Below are 7,632 nucleotides of genomic sequence, written 5' to 3'. Positions count from 1 at the left end.
TACTATCCTTCCTAATCATAATTGTATTTCATTGTATTCCACACTTGTGATATAGTAAGTAGGGAGAATTCACATTTTAACTTGTTGCAATACCTTAGTATTGGGATTAGGGTTAGGTTGTATAGGTAGTTGGGGGTGTAATGGGGGCCCACTTGTAGGTGCATTAGAGGGAACGTGTAACTATTATTGTTGCATTAGAACCTGAACAAGCATATGGTTAGGGAGAAAAATTCCTCTCTATTAATAAGGCCATGAGGGAGAATGCCATTGAGGCTAAGGAGTTGATATTAGACCAATGGGGGATTAGGAGGCTGCTATGAAGATATTGGGGAATTTATTGAGGACTATAAATGCCAAACCAGGAATTAAAAGAAGAAGAGAAGGGTTCTTGCACCATAACTAATGGCGAAGGATGTCAGGACTTCTTGGTTCCAATGACACATGCTTCTTCAATATCTTCCCCTATCTCCTTATAAATTCATTTTAATCTAGGCAATGATGGGAACTTTTCCATAGAATCATCTTGCTCACATATATCACAAGTATTAAGTGGGCACTCCTTGAGAGGATGTTTCATCATTTGTTTCTTTTTCTTTTGATCTTTTCGTATCCTTTGGAGTACTTTGAATTGTCATCTTCATTGATACATGATGATAGGATCCTCTTAGTGATAGATAAACTTGTCACATTGAAAAGGGATCTGACCATCCTAAGTCAATCTTTTGTGGAATTTTTTGATTACAGGAAATTTGCAATGAATTTTTATCACCAGAATGAATTGTGCACACTTTAGTATTGTTCAGAAAATAAGTTTGTTGTTTATGTTCTAAGTGATGCAACTACGTAGATTGATTGACATGTATGCTCTTGTGATTTAGATATTGATAAGGATTTATAGTGATTTGATTTCCCTTTATCTTTTTTGTGTTGTTTTCTTGATTTACTTGAAGTATCTAGTTTCCTTTAGCTATGGAAGTTACGTGGTTGATTTCTGGATATTCACTTGAAACTCTATTGTTTGAACTACAACTTCAAAGTATGTATCGACTTCAATTGATTTATCCTCTTCTTAAGTTATAATATTGATTGGATCGATACTCGTTCCTTTTTCTTCAAACTAGATTGTTACCTCTGAAGGTGTTGACACTTCTTTTTGAATAAGTTGTTCTAAATTGTATTGTAGCGACTTCTTATCATTCTTAAGCTTCTTTATTTGTGTGAGTAGGTTTTGATTATGATTCTCTAGACATAAACATTCTTCTTTTTCTGAACTTTTGACTTTACTCTTAGTGTCCTTATCTTTTAAACTTTTGATTTGTTTTAATAATCTTTTATTAAGGTCTTTTAAGCGCAAATTTTCTTCTTCTCTCTTTGATAGATTCTCGTTGAATTTTTTCTCGAGATTTTCCTTTTCTTGTTCTAATTCTTCTTTGTAGTGTTGGACTTATTGATAGTTGTAAGTAATTTTTGACTATGGTCCCTTAGATGCAAAATTTATCTATTATTTTCCTTTGATGCTTCATAACACTAATCTTGAGATCTTTATATTTATTTTTTGATCCCTAATTTTTTTTGCTGGAATTATATGAGGTCTTGTTTTAATCTTTTAATTTGTGTATGTGGATTACTTTGACATTCTTCCAAAGTAAACAATTTCTAACATACTGAACACAAAGTTTTGTGATTTTTAAATATCGATGAGTACTCAAATTCTATTCGACAAAGTGGACATCTGGTCCAAAACATCGAATTATGTTTGGAATTCATAATTTCTTCGTTAATTTTTTAATTAGACTTCATTTTTTTTAGATGAGCTTAGGGTTAAAGGTAACCCTGTTTTTTTAATAATACTTTTTTATAATTATCTCTTTTAAAAAAATACTTAAATAATACTTTAAAATTTTATTCCCACTAAAATAATATTTTAGTAGAATTTCAAAAAGTAACTCTTTCAAAATTCCTCAGTTTTAAAGTAATTTGTAGGTTTCGTATTATAATAATTCCCTTGTATTTTGCTTTCAATTTTAATTGAATAGTAGTAGTTATGCCTTTTATTTTTAATTCACCTTTTAATAATTTATACTTTGAATAAATAACTTTGCAAAAGAAACGCACACCTAAATAACCCACCCTTAATTTTATTTGCTTCAGTCAATATAATATATTTGGCCACTGCATTGACTATCGTAAGGGCATAAGATATTTGTAGGTTTTAACCCCGTACAGAAATTACCTGCATACGAATTCTAAAACACAGAAAATAAACAATGCAAAAGCATAACACATAAAACAAATATACACAGAGATTTCCCCTAGATCCCAAAACCGGGACTACCAGCTTAATTTTTTCATTATGTTCCTTTCAATGTTACAATACATATATATACATGCCGAAGCATCAAATATCATGGACTAAAAACCATCGCCCCAAAAACCATGCACAAAATTGTAGGTAGGTTTGCCCCACCTAATATAGGGTCCAAAAAAATTTCCCCGGGCGCTGCCTCGGAACTCGTAGAAGGGGGCTACCCACCCACCTCAAACCCATTGGACAGGGGGGGCTTTTGCCCCCGTTGCGCAATCAGTGCAACAAAGGGGGGGCTCTGCCCCCCTCTAACCCCCCAGTTAACTAGGGTGGCAAGTCGTGGAAAGAATATAACACAACCCAACAATATTTTATGTCAAGACATGACCTTTGAAGCCCGTGTTCCAATATTGATTTGATGACACTTTATGTGATACAGTACCCTTCTCTACACCAAAATTCACTCTCTTACCAATAATTTTGATGGCCAATGATTCTCTAATGGTGTCTCTTCAAAAACTTGTCAATTAGCATTGATATTTTTCACTGTTGTGCAATTGCAATAGTTGGATAGAGAACACACCATGATCCTTCCTTTTATCCGGTGTACCTTTTGTTTTAATAATTAGCTGGCAAAGTTTTCTTAAACAATATGTAGCAGGAAGAACAACAATTATTTGATGTAGCAATTTTTTTTAATTTACAATGGATTAGTGGCTTGTAGGGTTGCGTAACTGTACGTTTTCTCTTGCAATCTGTAGCAAGCATGGCAACGGTGAAATGATGATAGGCTATGGGATGTTAGTGGACTAAATGATGATAACAATTGTAGTGTCGGCAGATGCGTAGGCATAGTGTGACTATAGCAAGAGGAAACAAGGCTATAGTGTGTGACCCAACGATCATCGATATGCAACAATGGTGACTATTTAAATCATTGTGACGATGACAAATTTAATGCCATGTACAATGGCTCTGATGACTATTTCCTGCATTGTGTTGGATGGTAGGTAAGTTTTTGGTTTTTTTTCTACCTTATATATATATATATATATATATATATATATATATATATATATATATATATATATATATATATATATATATATATATATATATATATATATATATATATATATATATATATATAATATATATATATATATATATATATATATATATATATATATATATATATATATATATTAGGCTATGGTTCATGGACACCCTGGTCAATGGGTGGTGCTATGTCCATGGAAAAATCTGGGTCAGTCGACTCCGAAGGGAATCTAGCCCCACGACCCACTAGCAAGGCCTGACCCCAAGGGCTTTGGGGAGATTGGACCCTGTAACCTCCCGATGGTGAGGCACTGATTTTGACCAATTGAGCTAACCCTTGGGGTTATATATATATATATATATGTTTGACTTTTTTATAACTTTATTTTAATTTTTAATTTTTTAAAATATTTTTTTAACCCTCTTTTTTAATATATTTTTTTTACTTTTTATTTCGAGCTATATATATAGATTCATTTTTTTTATTCTTTCTTTGATTTATTTGTTTTTATATATTTTATAATTTTGGTTTTAAATGGCCAAGGGCCTAGCAAAATTGAGAAACTCCAAATTTTGTGTAGCGAAATGCTTCAATCGCAATGACAACATAGTTGACAGAGAATTGATGGCTAAAGGCCAGGATCAAAGAACGTGGCTCTAATACCAATGTAACGAACAAAGTTTGTATACACAACAATATACTCAGAGTGTCTGGTATATAAGAATGTCCATCATGGGATGAATGATATATTATATAAGAATATTTGAATACAAGTGAGATGATATGATTGTTACAAATTAGGGTATACTTATATGCCTATATAGGTGCCCTTTCATTGAATGGTCATGTCCATAGAACATGCCTCTTCATGAACTAATTACTATTTAGTTAATCATTAATTATGATTTTTATTCTTTACATTAATTTTATTATTTTTATATAAATTATATTCATAACACAGTGAACCAAGATCTTTTACTTATAGATGCATTAGAATTAAATGTAATAGAGCTTATTAACCATGGAACTTAAAAGAACATAAAACAATTCAGAAATAACAAGATAAGCATGAAACCATGACACAAAGATTTGATTACGAAGTTCATCCAATTTGGACTACATCTCCAGGCCCTGCTCAATAGTGGGGAGGGCTTCATTCATTAAGTGGCATAAAAGGAGATAAAAGTACAGGCAACATTCATTTACAATCCTTATACCTCCAAGCTGGAAGATGGACGAAGAATGGAGATACCATCTTCAAAAACAATCAGTACCACTGAAATCTTGGCAAAAAATCATGCAGAATCGCCTATCCGAACACTCAATTCGGAGAAATGAAGCTTTTGCACCCTCTCGGAAACTCCCTGCTAATCAAGACGAGGTCCTGGGCTACTGCCAGGTCGGGTTACTGCTGTACACAATAGTTTTGAACTTCTATGCCAACCTCCCCCTTTTTCTGATGTGGACAGTCCATTATATAAGCTAGTGGCTAATTCCTCAATCCCTGGGCAGTTCTTAACAAACAATAAGTTTAGCAAGTGGTGATTCGTACACCAAGGATCTCAGATCCAGGATAACATGTAGGTGACAAACCTTTCATATATGGAAAAACCTCCAGAACTTCTTAACCACACATTACCCTTAACCCGATGGCTTTTAATATCGACACTTTGAATTGGCGAGAAGACCTGACCTTTGCAATAGGCAGCCTGCGATAAAGGTAGACCTGATAGCTATTAAACCATGGTATATAATATATCAGGTCCAAAAGAACTTCCCATATTGTAAATCAATGGAACCGGGGGTGATTCTTCATACGACCACTTCCCTTTGCAATCTGCAACTACGATATCGCAAATTGCAACCTGACTTTGTGATTGCAATATATCACATCGCACTTTGGATTTCTATGGGGCCGATTCTTTACTTTTTTTCCTTGCGATCTACAATTGCAATATGTCGCAATGAATTTTGGCTTACTCCGGGGCCAATTCTTTACTGGTGACCGCCTCCGATCTACGATTGTGTTATCGTAAATCGCAACCCGGTAGTGTTGGGGGTTGTTTTCCTTAACTGCAAACCTCTTCCTTTTGCGATCTGTGATATGTGGGGCCAATGGAACCCTACCACTTGGTGCTTCCCCATTCGCTGAGAGTTCTGCCATGTCACCTTCTCCTGCCACCTGTTCAAGTCAAACACAAATTTTGACTTCCTCTAACTTCTTCATGTGAGCTTAGATTTGATTGTCATTCGCATCGTTTGAATTAGAATGAAAATCACTTCAATCTGATGCTAAGTTTATCCAGATTCTGCCACTTTGAGTTTTGAGTCTTTTACCATGCCACTTGTACTTTTTAAAGATCCAGCTGGATCAATTCTCCCCACTAATAGCTTTTGGACTGCCAAAAGCCTTTTCAGTCAATTGGCAAGTGAGGAAATTACTCCCTCACTTTTTTCTTTCTCCATCCATCGAGATTTAGTCAGACGCATTCCTTTGAAGCCCACACGAATGTAATCCACATCTCCCTGTCATGAAGTTCTAGTTTTCCTGTCGAGTATGAGATATTTGGGTAAATTGTCTAGACTAATGGTGCAACATCTTCCACTGTAGGAATCTGTGCAACCTTTTCAGTATCCATAATCAATTGAGGTTCATAAAGCTTTAGGTGTTCAACATTCACTACTGAGTACATTTGCAGTCATATACAAACCATACATGACTCAAACAACCCCACACTTGCCAAGAGTTTATAACACATGCTCTCTTTGGTCAAGTTTTACATGATAGAAACCAATACCCAAATTACTCACAGATGGCCTAAAAATGTCATTGTTGCATTTTTAAGTGATGGGAAACACATCATCGCTTTTACATTTATTTGCAATGCATGAATTACAAACAGAGGCGATAACAAGCTACTACATCTAAAAAAACCATATTTGACTTAATAAAGAAGACCACCATGCATTAGGGGATTTTTGAGGTCTAAAATAGGCCTCCTAAGGAAATTATAAAATAATAGTGGAAATAATAAAATAATATTAGATTACATCATCAAATTTTAGAGGGAAAAAAAGACAACTATTTTTTCAACTCATATTTTCAACTTATATCCGTATGGGTTTACTCAAATTTTGAGCGGAAACACTCATTGGATGAATAATTTGATTCCTCATCCAAGGAGTACTCATGTTGCATACTTTCGATGGACCCTGCTACATGAAAAATGATAAATACATGAAAAAAGTGATTGCAATCACGTTTTTCATGTATTTCTCATTTTTCTTGTAGCAGGGTTCATCGAAAGTATGCAACATGGGTACTCCTTGGATGAGGAATTAAATTTTGCATCCAACGAGTACTCCCGCTTGAAATTTGAGTAAAAACTTAAGGAGATAAGTTGAAAATACGAGTTGAAAAAGTAGTTTTATTATTTTATTACTTTTTAAACTTTGTACCTTTTTACTCCAAAAATGGTGAATCATCCCCCATGGTTGACATCATCATCTTGAATCCTATTGGTTCTTATAAATTTTATTTTGGTTGTAAATTTTTCTTAGGAGGCCCATTTTAGACCTCAAAAATCCCCTAATGAATGTCGTGGATTCGTTTGTTGAGCATTTTCACCCATTGGATTCTTTATCAATGCTTTCTCGGCATGGAGCATATGACACTTGGCTCCCTAGTGTCCCACCTCATTGTAGTGACTACAACAATTCTTTCTCCTTCAAACTTTTCAGGTCATCTTGGAGTGCTTTCCCCTGGTGTTCTTCTGATAATTGTTCATGGAGCCCTCACTATCGTTGGAATGTGAGGAAGTTATCTCATCATCCATCGTTGGTTGGTCACTAGCTGTTTTGAAGCATTCCCCAACTTTCTTCCTAACATACCCAAGTTTTGCATGATGAGGAAATTCCTCTACTTTGATGGGGTTTATGATGCCTTGGCCATTAAATTCGAGGCCCTTCCCCTCATATGTTATGAAACCATCTCACAAAAGATAGAAAAGATAGATCAACAACTTCAAAATCAGCCTCTATCTTTTTTACCTTTTGTGAGCTTGTTTCATAACATCATACCCCATTCTCCTTAACAGTTTGGAGTCGATACCTATAGTATGTTTTCTAAAAGTAGTGAAATCATCATAAGGAAAGGTACAATTGAAGAATCAATTTTTATTTGAAGATGGTGATGTTGTAGTTTTTCCAAGTCTTTGTCCTTGGCTTGCAACTGGCTTAGCAACCTTTATTTCTCCTTTTCTACTTC

The sequence above is a fragment of the Pinus tabuliformis genome, chromosome J (genome assembly GCF_031772625.1).
Source record: "Pinus tabuliformis cultivar Carrire ecotype Pingquan chromosome J, CPIR1, whole genome shotgun sequence".
NCBI classification, from domain to species: Eukaryota; Viridiplantae; Streptophyta; class Pinopsida; order Pinales; family Pinaceae; genus Pinus; species Pinus tabuliformis.
The sequence above is the reverse complement of the archived record's forward strand: the minus strand, read 5'-3'. Positions refer to the sequence as shown.